The sequence below is a fragment of the Saccostrea cucullata genome, unplaced genomic scaffold, assembly GCF_032062105.1.
Source record: "Saccostrea cucullata isolate Sc308-1 unplaced genomic scaffold, CSIRO_AGI_Scuc_v1 ctg12785, whole genome shotgun sequence".
Taxonomy (NCBI): domain Eukaryota; kingdom Metazoa; phylum Mollusca; class Bivalvia; order Ostreida; family Ostreidae; genus Saccostrea; species Saccostrea cuccullata.
Genome location: NW_026920329.1, coordinates 2,606 through 14,594, shown reverse-complemented (window position 1 = coordinate 14,594; position 11,989 = coordinate 2,606). Strand labels below are relative to the sequence as shown.

The window sequence follows — 11,989 nt, the reverse complement described above, 5'->3', positions numbered from 1 at the left end:
ATTTGTGTTACTAAGCACGAAGGGGAACGACCGAGTTTAAAAATTCAAATAGGTTAGAACTGAGAAGGAGGTTAGATTTCACTTTTTATTTTAATTAAAAATTTTAATTATATGCAGTAATCCGGTGTCCGCAACTACACAGTAAATAAGTTTATAACATTGGTGTTAAATTTTAAAACCACTGGATTCTTCTGAAAGCAAAGAAACACTTGGGAAATACTAAAAACTGCCTTGCGTGTCAACAGTTAGATACCCCGAGCCTGCTCTAAACAAGTTTCAGCAGTGAGTTATCGTGCATAACACCGACCCCTAGCGGCAGTTGATAGGCCTACTATATGAACTGATTTGAGCAAACGTCTGAGATGTGATCTCGATCTTATAGGAGTTTGAATCCTAACTCATTTAATCGCTTACCCGCGAGTTATGAACGTTAATAAGGAGGAGATATCTTTATTATTTTTATGACTGCTAAGTATAACTCATAAAATTGAAACTTGATAACAAAGAACGTGTGCACTCATTGGCCCTGGTAAAATGTGAGAAAAATTCAATTCAAGCAATATTTTTCATTTCAAATCATTATTTGATATCTAAACCATACGATGCAACAAATTTTACCACTGAAATTCACAAATATTCAAAAAAAAAAACATACAATGTTGCAGGGGTCAGCCGACATTTGTGATTTTCTTAAGTTAATGGAGAACGTTTATTCATTTCCAAGCTTTTGTTTCCTTTGACCCTAACGTTTTACAAACCTGTGCGATAGACAAAAAATGCATTATATATTTATACAACTTGTGTAAAAGTAGAAAGAACTTTATTCGGTTATAACCAATATTCGCCCCCCCCCCCCAAATCAAACTTTGATGGAGATATATTTAATTAAGTTCTTAAACAGGGGAGTATATGCTGACTTCAAAGCACTGAATATTTTCATAAGTTATGACGCCATATGTACGTAATGACGTCACAAATATGATGTAAATTTCGGTTTTTTATGAATTTTTACTGAAAGATGTACATATTTCGTCGATATTTTGAGTACAAATCACCGAGCTCATGTGTGTTCAGGATCAATATTTTGATATAATGTGTAGAATGATAATATCAATGAAATATGTCAATATTGTTCCTGAACAAACTTGCGCTCTATAAATTTTAAAGCTAAATTTGTTGAAATTTTGTCCATTTTGTCCTCTTCCTGAAAAAGGATATAAAATCGGACTAGTTTGTGACGTCATAGAAACAAAAATTGTGAATACGCTGCTTTGACACTATAATATTTTTTGTTAATTTATATTTCTCATACAAATTTATTAAATTCAGTACATTTCAGGAAAATTTGATTTTTGTGGGGGCAAATATATGCAATATACCGCATAGAGTTCTTTGTACAAGATTAAATTAGTACCTACAATATTTAAAATGTATACTGAAAGGATTAAGAATCGCATATTAAACTTTTGAGTTAAATTTAAACAATTATTTCGAATATGTTTTCCAGCATTGTTTTCATACATTTTAATTCATCTTTAATCAACAAGTTACCAAAATCTTGCGTGATTTTGACTGATAATTCCTGAGATATTGATATCAATATGGTGACATCCCCCAAAAATAAAACTTAGAATTCTCATAATCTCCCTTTCGCATCAGTAACAAACTTGATTTTCCTGTGCATTGAGTTCACCAGAGCATTTATTTTTTCAAAGCATTATTATTGGGTGACTTCGACCATGAGGACTTGAGTAACTGTTGTTGAACTAGAGTAACATCAAACCCGATATAGTTTAACTGGAGTGACGTAATTTTTGTACCATAGTTCTACCAACGGAAACACGAGGTTAGAACTAAATTATACAAATTACGTCACTCCAATTAAACTATATCGGTTCGATGTTACTCTAGTTCAACAACAGTTACTCAAGTTCATGATCGAAGTCAGCCATTATTCAACCCTTCCGACGGTAGTCTAAATGACTGAGATTAGCTGTATTATTCCAAAGTTAACAAATCTCCCCGCTCAATCGAATCCCGCGAATTTTCGATTTAGGATAGAATATGCAGAACCCAGCAGGTTTGGTACTTGTGAATGTTTGTAAAAAAGTATCGACAAATATTAGCTACATTTTTCTAGTGTAAACATGCTAAAAAACATTACGCGCGTTTGAGAGTAAAATCGACGTAAGCTGGCCAAGCTCGCGGCCTAAATTAGAGTGGAGAATTTCTGTCAGTTTAAGATGAAGAAAGTGAGTATGTTTGTCTGCTGTATAAATATCAGTTTCGGTGATAATGCCTTGACAATAACCGAGGTGGGGTAATGAAAAGCCCTATCTTGTTGTGACGTTGGTACGCGCGAACGTCACCGTCATGGTTGGTTGAAAACATTTTAAGTTCACTCTCTGACAACCAAAAAACACTTTTATTTGGTTGAAATGGTGAAAACAATCTGTACATCCCCTAACAAAAAAATACTATAGTTAACTATAGTTAACTATAGTTTACTATAGTTAACTATAGTGATAACTTTGACACTTTGAAAACTTTGATTTACTATAGTGATAACTTTGACACTTTGAAAAACTTTGATGAAAACTTTGACACTTTGAAAAACTTTGACGAAAACTTTGACACTTTGAAAAACTTTGGCGAAAACTTTGACACTTTGAAAAACTTTGGCGAAAACTTTGACACTTTGAAAAACTTTGGCGAAAACTTTGACACTTTGAAAAACTTTGGCGAAAACTTTGACACTTTGAAAAACTTTGACGAAAACTTTGACACTTTGAAAAACTTTGGTGAAAACTTTGACACTTTGAAAAACTTTGGCGAAAACTTTGACACTTTGAAAAACTTTGACGAAAACTTTGACACTTTGAAAAACTTTGGCAAAAACTTTGACACTTTGAAAAACTTTGGCAAAAACTTTGACACTTTGAAAAACTTTGGCGAAAACTTTGACACTTTGAAAAACTTTGGCAAAAACTTTGACACTTTGAAAAACTTTGACGAAAACTTGGATACTTAGAAAAACTTTATCAAAAACTTGGATACTTTGAAAAACTTTATCGAAAACTTTGATGCTATAAAACTTTAAAAAAGGTTATTGAAAACTTTGACACTGTAAAAAACTTTATCGAAAACTTTGACACTTTGAAAAACATTATCGAAGTCTTTGATACATTGTAAAACTTTATCGAAAACTTGGATTCTTTGAAAAACTTTATCGAAAAATTTAACACTTTAAAAAACTTTGTCGAAAACTTGGATACTTTAACACTTCGGAAAACTTTATCAAAAACTTTGACACTTTAAAAAACTTTATCGCCAACATTGAAAATTAAAAAAAACTTTATTGAAAACTTGGATGCTTTGAAAAACTTTATCGAAAAGTTTGATACTTTGAATAACTTTATCGAAAACTTTGACACTTTGAAAAACTTTGGCGAAAACTTTGACACTTTGAAAAACTTTGGCGAAAACTTTGACACTTTGAAAAACTTTGACGAAAACTTTGACACTTTGAAAAACTTTGGCGAAAACTTTGACACTTTGAAAAACTTTGACGAAAACTTTGACACTTTGAAAAACTTTGGCGAAAACTTTGACACTTTGAAAAACTTTGACGAAAACTTTGACACTTTGAAAAACTTTATCGAAAAGTTTGATACTTTGAAAAACTTTATCGAAAACTTTGACACTTTGAAAAACTTTGGCGAAAACTTTGACACTTTGAAAAACTTTGGCGAAAACTTTGACACTTTGAAAAACTTTGACGAAAACTTTGACACTTTGAAAAACTTTGGCGAAAACTTTGACACTTTGAAAAACTTTGACGAAAACTTTGACACTTTGAAAAACTTTGGCGAAAACTTTGACACTTTGAAAAACTTTGACGAAAACTTTGACACTTTGAAAAACTTTGGCGAAAACTTTGACACTTTGAAAAACTTTGACGAAAACTTTGACACTTTGAAAAACTTTGGCGAAAACTTTGACACTTTGAAAAACTTTGACGAAAACTTTGACACTTTGAAAAACTTTGGCAAAAACTTTGACACTTTGAAAAACTTTGGCGAAAACTTTGACACTTTGAAAAACTTTGGCGAAAACTTTGACACTTTGAAAAACTTTGACGAAAACTTTGACACTTTGATTTACTATAGTTCACTATAGTAAACTATAGTTAACTATAGTTAACTATAGTTAACTATAGTGAACTATAGTATTTTTTTGTTAGGGTCAGCATGTTTTTGCCTTTTTATTCACTTACGCAATATTGAATTCAATTACTAAACCCACAGTAGATTCCGTCAGCCATACCACGATTGCAAGAAATTTATACTGACTGCAAATATGCAAAAACGATGTCTATAATTCTAATGCATAGTATGGTACTACAAAATTTATTACAAAAGTATCATCATTAACATGCACGTGTTTTTGACTTTTTACCATTTCCCCTACGTGATGCCATACATTTCATGGTTGAGTAGTTTTGACTAGTGATTTTAGTGCAAAGTATCCAAAATAAACATCTGACCAATTTTCATAATTTTCGGTCACATAGTCAGAAAATTTTTCCATATCATGTTCTTGTGCGTTTCTTTTTCCTTTCAGTATATAAAAAGTTAAATGTTTTCCCAATAGCAAACGAGAGCTCTGTACCTGTATGACCCATGTTGAACCTACGTGTGGAATAATTTTTTAAAAGTACTGATAGTCACGTGAGTTCTACACAATTAGATATTCCTCAGATGTGCTCGTTGTATAGCCAGACTTTAAATCATTAAAGTTGTGCCACCTAGAGATGTTTGTATGTATTTTGGTTTTACGAACACTAGAGGGTAAAGCGAGAGTTTAGTGTCGTTCCTAAAAGTGTCAACATCTTTAATATTCATTCAAGACAATGAGACAGGTATTGAAGTCCACCTAAATACTTTTTTTTTAATTTCAAAATCAAAAGAAATTAATATCAATGCTTATTGTATTGCAAGCGTACAGTTTTCTTAGTTTTATCACTTTGTGGCTTTAGGCAACTACACAACCTCATTCGATTTTTCAAACAAATAAAGCAACGCAAGAAATTTCATTCGGCAAATTCCGCCGTCGAAGATCCGGCATCAGATTGTTCAAGTGTCAGTTTAAATGTCTCTACCATTGATTAAATAAACGAAAATCAAGGTAGATTCGGTTCGACTTTTCTGGATTATATTTATTGTATTACATGTCGCTATTTTCGCACAGGGGCATAAGGAGAGTTAATACGTATAAACAGGTTCTCGGAGGACTTTCTTATATCCTTATTACATTTATTAGAACTGTTTTGTAAAGGTTACATTAGACACCATGCATTGTGTAAAATTTTGAAATATCGAGTCGAATCCCGGACGATCCATTTTCTTTCTTTTCCAAATACTTTTTTTACTAAATGATAGTATTCAGCATGAGGAATGAAAAAAATATGAGGTCTGGCTTGCACAGACTAATAAAATCATCATAAGAGTGTGATAAATATTCCATAGAAAACGAATATTATAAAGACATAATAAAGAATAAGCAATCAAATCTTTATATCCATATTGGCATATTTTATTTGCTTCATTATACATGTATAAATTTAATAATTCTTCAAATTCAGTTAGGGGAATCCGAATCGACCCCTCCCCCGTTTACTTTTTTCCTAAGCGGGGACACAAAATTCTATGAATTAGCTTGTTTATTAAAAATATCCACTAGTATTTAACTTTTTACCAAAATGGAACGATTCCGTAAACATTTTAGGGGAAATCGGCACAGAAAATGGACCCATTGAGTATCGCTTAAGGGCACTTGTCCTTTTCCAATTTTAATAGCGGTTGAGAATGCAGTTCAATAACAAAGATATGCTGCTACCACCATTGAAATACGATCATTATTGAAATGAATATTTCAATGGTGGTGGAGGATGCATTTCCATAACAAACATAAGTTGCAACCACCATTAAATTACGACATCTACTAAAATATAAAATACCACAAAATGAGGTGATTTGAAACTTTACCGATAAAAAAAACATTAAACTACATGATAACAGCATGCTGTTTTGTCGTTAGCTAAATCCCCCATAACAAGTTATAAACACGTTACTGATTGCAATGCATTTGTCGACGTGACGTCATTTCGTAAATCTTGACGCAGTTTACAAAGTATGCAGTGAAAAACAAATCAAGTAATATTTTCTCAATGAGAAATGTATTCTATAATTAAATAAAATATTATTTACATATACTTTATAGGCCATTTATAGTATAAGGGGTCTGGATGGGTGGGTCAACTGAGTGCACTTTTTATGCAAATGAGGTCAAAAATGCTGGATTCTGATTGGCTGGGGGGATAGGCGGGTCAAGGGAGTGCAGATTGGGGGGTCTGGGGGGATAGCTGGGTCAAGGGAGTGCAGATTGGGGGTCTGGGGGATAGCCGGGTCAAGGGAGTGCAGCCCCTGGGGGGATAGCCGGGTCAATAGAGTGCAGCCCCTGGGGGGATAGGTGGGTCAAGGGAGTGCAGATTAGGGGGTCTGTGGGGGATAGCCGGGTCAATTCAGTACATATAGCCCCCTAAATACAGGGGTGTTTACACTGTGTTTACATTATATACTATACGCTGCTACTACTATGATTTTGTCAGCGACTTTTATACCTGTTGCATCATCTGTAAGGGCCCTGTGCAAAAAATACGATAGACCTACGTTTTTTTTATTCTGACTACACAGGTAAATACTTGGCAGCGATTCAAGTTTGTTTAGGGCCTTGTGCAAAAAATATGCTTACCTATGCATTGTGACGTCATAAACTTGGCAGCGACGTCATATTAGTCCTTCACAAGCCGCGATGGCTGCTTATTTTGATACAATAACACAGACTTTCACAGCGCTTGAGAATTCATGTAATAACAGTATGGTCCTATGGGTTTCAGTACCAAAACTGATTTTCTACCGTTTTTCTTCCAAGAAAGTTCTGAACAGCTGAATCCTGGATCAGCCTAGATGTTATTTCACTGGATTATTTAATGAATAATACTCTACTGAGTTACCTGGTTACATGGTAAGTTTTAACAAACTTTTCTTTATACATTTTCTATGAAGGTCATCTTTGTATTTATTCATTATTACTGTGGTATATACCTTATGTTTAGAACATTCATACAAACACTGCCATTGTTTACCCTGAAATACACTAGGACACTAAAAGATCTTCAAAATGTTGATAAATCTTTTTTGCATGAGTTATGATCATATTGTCTCACATTCCTTTTATTGGATCAGTATTCTAAATATTCTTATGAGGAGACTCCTAGCATATCTTATAAAATACTGATACATGCTTTTAAAACAACTAAAGTGATATTCTCAGTTGTTATTTCTAATATTTCTATGAATCTTTAATCACAGTGACCAAAAGAAGGATATGGAGATAATCAATCAGATCATATTATGCCAATGAATCTTTTGTCTCAAATCTTTTTTAATGAAATATACAGAATCTTTTGCCTTATTTGTCACTCATATTTTTACATTCTGGTGCAACAGTGGCCCAATGAAAGTGGGAAAAACTCAGTCTGAGCATCTCTGTAAATCTATAGACATGTGTGCCCCCCCTTTTTTTTTAACCTTCATGTATATACATGTATGTATTTTATTTAGTCAGTGATTTCAAACATCAACATGTAAAATATATATTGAGTACTTTAAAAGTGAATATGTATGATTTGTTCACCCTGAATATTCTGACATACTAATGGTGACATCAGTTAAAAGAGTAATTAGTTATGTAAAATTCAGTTTATATGAATGTAAATGAGGTATTTATTCTCAGTTCATGTAAGGTATAATTTGCATGTAACCCAGAGTGTATTTAATATTACTATGATGGGTCATTCTGGGATTGAATTTAAATCAGAAAAAATGTTTACTAAATTTTGGTAAAATACATATGGTATCTTTTACATTTCTGTCCTGTTTGTTTGTCAATTGTTGCTTTACTTCCTTTGTAAAATGAGGTTAATTTGTGTATCACTGAATATTGTATGCTTTTTTTCAGGATCAGCTAAGATGTTGTTTCACTGGATTATTTAATTGGGCATATAATTGGATAATTCTGGTAAGTTTGTCTTTGTTTTGTTTACATTTCCTATGAAGGTCATCTTTGCATTTAACATGATTATATGGTTTAATTTAATTACTGTGTAATTCTTATGTGATCTAATATCTCTAACATTCATATAAGCACAGTCTTATTTTGTCTAAAATATACTAAGGAAACTTCATATTGTTAATAAGTCCTTTTGCATAAATTATGATATAATGTCATAATTCATTATGTCTGTTACCCATGGAATTCAGACTTACTAAATTGTGATCTATAAGGAATGTAATAAAAGAAAAAGTAAGAATCTACAAAAGGTTTATCCTTGTTTTGATTCTAAATATGTGGTATATATGGCATACATATATTTTCATTTTCACTTTTGTTTCTTGGTAATGAGCTTTTCAAAAAATGAAGGACTACATGTTGTACTGTGATGATGCTAAAAAAAAAATAAAATATGTATTTTTCTGTATGCATTACTGATAGCTATTAAACCAAAATTGAATATGCTGTTAATAAAAAGTCTTTTAGTGTCTAAATAATTAATTTGATAATCATTTTATTTGTGATATCAATACAGTAATTGTGCTTGTTTATTATCTATAAATAACATGATGAACTTTTCTCATCTCGAGTTAATGTTAAAAACAATTTGATTTGAGTCTAAAAACAAATATTTTCATGATCTTTTTTGACATTGTACATGTTGTATTTAAACATGCATTGTTTCATGCAGTACTCTGTCATATTAACAAAATGGTTTTATTTCTACAGTCATCAACATGGAATGTATGACTTCATCTTTATACAGTCGGGTTCTGGTCCATGGCGAATCTCGGCAAGATTTTACCCCCAGTGAAAAAGGCTTGTAATCCACCGTGTAGGTCTTTTAAAGTTGTTTCACATTGTTTATGATTGTGATTATGTTATCACTCACCTATATGTTTAATGTCAGCTATGGTAAATAGCCCATTTCTGTGTAATTTGAGATAATGTTTTTGTCATGTGCTTAAAGTATGGCCTGCTATTCATGTCATCATTTAAAAGTAGATCCTAAATAAATCTGTCTTTAAAAAAAAATACATTTTACAAATGACATTTAATATGATTGATTAGAGTATAGGAATCCATATATATAAGAGATATTATTTTGCATTACATTTATAAGAGGCATTGTCTCATGTAATTTAAATCATAATAACAAAAAATGGGTTTTATTTTCTGTACAGTCCTCAACCTGGAAGATATGTTTTGTTCCTAACCATCTATAATCCATTCTCTAAGTGAAGTGAAGCCTGGCTGCTGGTCTTCCTTTGGAAATACACAGTTTGTCAATCAACATAGAAACACACAAACTTGAAGGTAAAGTTTCAATGAGATACAATTGTAACTTTTATTTATTTATTTATTTATTTTTTGTTACATATGCATGTTTATATTTTGGAATTGATAAGTAAATGATATATGATTTTTTAAATAAAGAGGGCTTGGTGGTCATGGTCATGTTTAAACCATATTGATATCCTTCACAAGAAAAGGCATAAAAATTCATGATCAAATTTTAAAACTAAAATGTATGAAGTTTTTCTTTGCCAAATGATAGTTAACAGCTAAAGATAGCATATCTATAGAATAAGTTAAATATGGCTAATTTGTAAACCCCCAGCTTCCTTAATAGCATAGTTGGTAAAGATAAGAAGTTTTGACTTCAATTGCTGATGAATTCTGAATTTTCCATTTAATATTAACATTATATCAAAGGGAAAGAATACTATAATGTGGCTCATTAGGATGACCATAAAAGAAATCTTAATGACCCTCTTGACTATGTATAAAGATTGTAACCTTATAACTGATGTAAGATGATCTGATTGTGTGGAAATAAAATTCCCTGGTGTTTCTACTAACCAAGATCTTTTTCTGAGTGTATGGGACTGCTGTAAACCTTCTCCTGTTTATAAAAATAATACTTTGGAGCATGACACTTTATTCATAAAAGGTACTTTCAATATAATTTCTATGAGTTTGTGTTCTTTCTTTTATAATAATCTAGTGTTATATCTCCTTTAACCTCATTAATATGCATGCTTCCAAAATCTTAGATCTGTCTGTATAGTTTCTTCAGGTCTTTGAACACAAATACCCTGATTCAATCTTTTGAGGTAGACATCATAGAGACATCATAGATGATAATATCAGAATGTATATATCACAATCTTGATCATAAGGTCAATTTAAATGGTCTTAGGCACAACAAATGAAAGTTAAAACTTTTTTTTTATTAGAATACATAATTTTGTAATAAACAAATACTGGAAAAGTTACTCTCATAATAAGCCTTAATGTCCTCCAAGAGTTCAGTTTGGACTTCCTCCATTAATCCTTGTATCTTGTAATCCTTGTATCTCAAATGGTTTTGTGGGCTAAAAATCATGTGTCTTTAACAACATTTTTTTCTGACAACTGTTTTCTCTTATCATCTATAAACTTGACTTCTTCTCTAGTCAAAGGTCTTTCAGGGTAATCCAAGTAATTCTTACCCTCTTTTGGTAATAAATGGTTATATTCCTCATTGGCTTCTTCTGCAATCAAGGGTCTTTCTATGTAATCTCTGACAACATTAGGATCACCCTTCTCTGGACTTAATTGGTTATATTCTTGTTGAGAAATGATCTCACTAGTGCCATCTTTTTTTATTTTAACTGGTATACCTCTGTCTACATCTTTCTCTGAAAGAATTCTCTCTCCAAACTGAATTTTACTCATTCCTTTACTCTTTTCTTTACTGGAGGTGTTACCCATGGTTAATATGGAAAGTCAAAATCTTATGTTACAACTTGTATTTATACCCTTTTTGTCTATATTTAGAATTCCATCAAGCTTATATTGCATTACAATTTTTCTTTTTCAACTAAGACATTATTTTTTTTTATTTTTTCAGGATTCTCTTGTGAGGGCTTATGGAAATGATCTATGTCTACTCTTAGAATGGTGAAAGACTTTCAGATTATGCAAAGACTAACAGAATATCCTCTCTTGGAACACTGAAACAAGAAAACCAAACTTAAGAAGATGGAGGATTTAAGAAGAACATAGATAAATATGATTTCCAACCAATTTAACCAATACGGTCATAGACTGTGGTTTACAGGATGACAAAGAAAGGACTCAGGATTGTATCTTTCACTGTCAGACACTGACTATGGATAAAGTGTAATCATTTATCAGACTGAGATCTAGTCAAATCAAGTATTGAAAATATGATTTTCTGATAGCATGAGCTCTTTAAAAACTAATTCTCAATGACCTCAAAGTATCTGAAAGTGACTTTTATTTTTACCAATTCATATTGAAGACTGTTGTTATGTATGGGAATTACACATTTAAACCTTTTATTTTTCATCTAATTTTTACAACCCCCTAGAAATTAACACAGATATCCAGATGCTGGATTTAATGTTATTATTTAACTTTCCTGGAATTGTAAATATATTTTGTTTGTGTATGTATCATGTTTAATTTTGAATTTAAATTGGGTCTCAATAAGACCCCCAATAAAGATGCAAGTGTCCCATAATCTGTGTTTTAATAATATCTTGAATATCTTTATCATACCATATTGTACATACTAATTACATATAGAATGGTTGTAGGAATGCACTTTGTTGTTAAGGACACTTTGTCAAGGTCAAAGCATAAGATTATTGAGATGACTTCTTTGACAATAATTTGTAACTTACAAACTTCACATCATAAGTACACACTCAGATGAAGAATCAATAAGATATTTCTATAGATTTTTTTTTTTGGATCATTTACTCCTGGGTAAAAGTTAGTAACTGAGATTACTGATTTGAGT

At 31.7% G+C, this 11,989-nt stretch overlaps 1 long non-coding RNA gene across 1 annotated transcript; it reads left to right on the top strand.

The window, feature by feature from the left end:
* The first annotated feature begins 8,570 nt into the window (after positions 1–8,570).
* LOC134246978 (uncharacterized) lies at positions 8,571–11,707 on the top strand. Its single transcript, XR_009987746.1, has 3 exons — positions 8,571–9,010; positions 9,360–9,492; positions 11,072–11,707. It is a non-coding gene; the product is annotated as an uncharacterized LOC134246978 (long non-coding RNA).
* Positions 11,708–11,989: the final 282 nt, after the last annotated feature.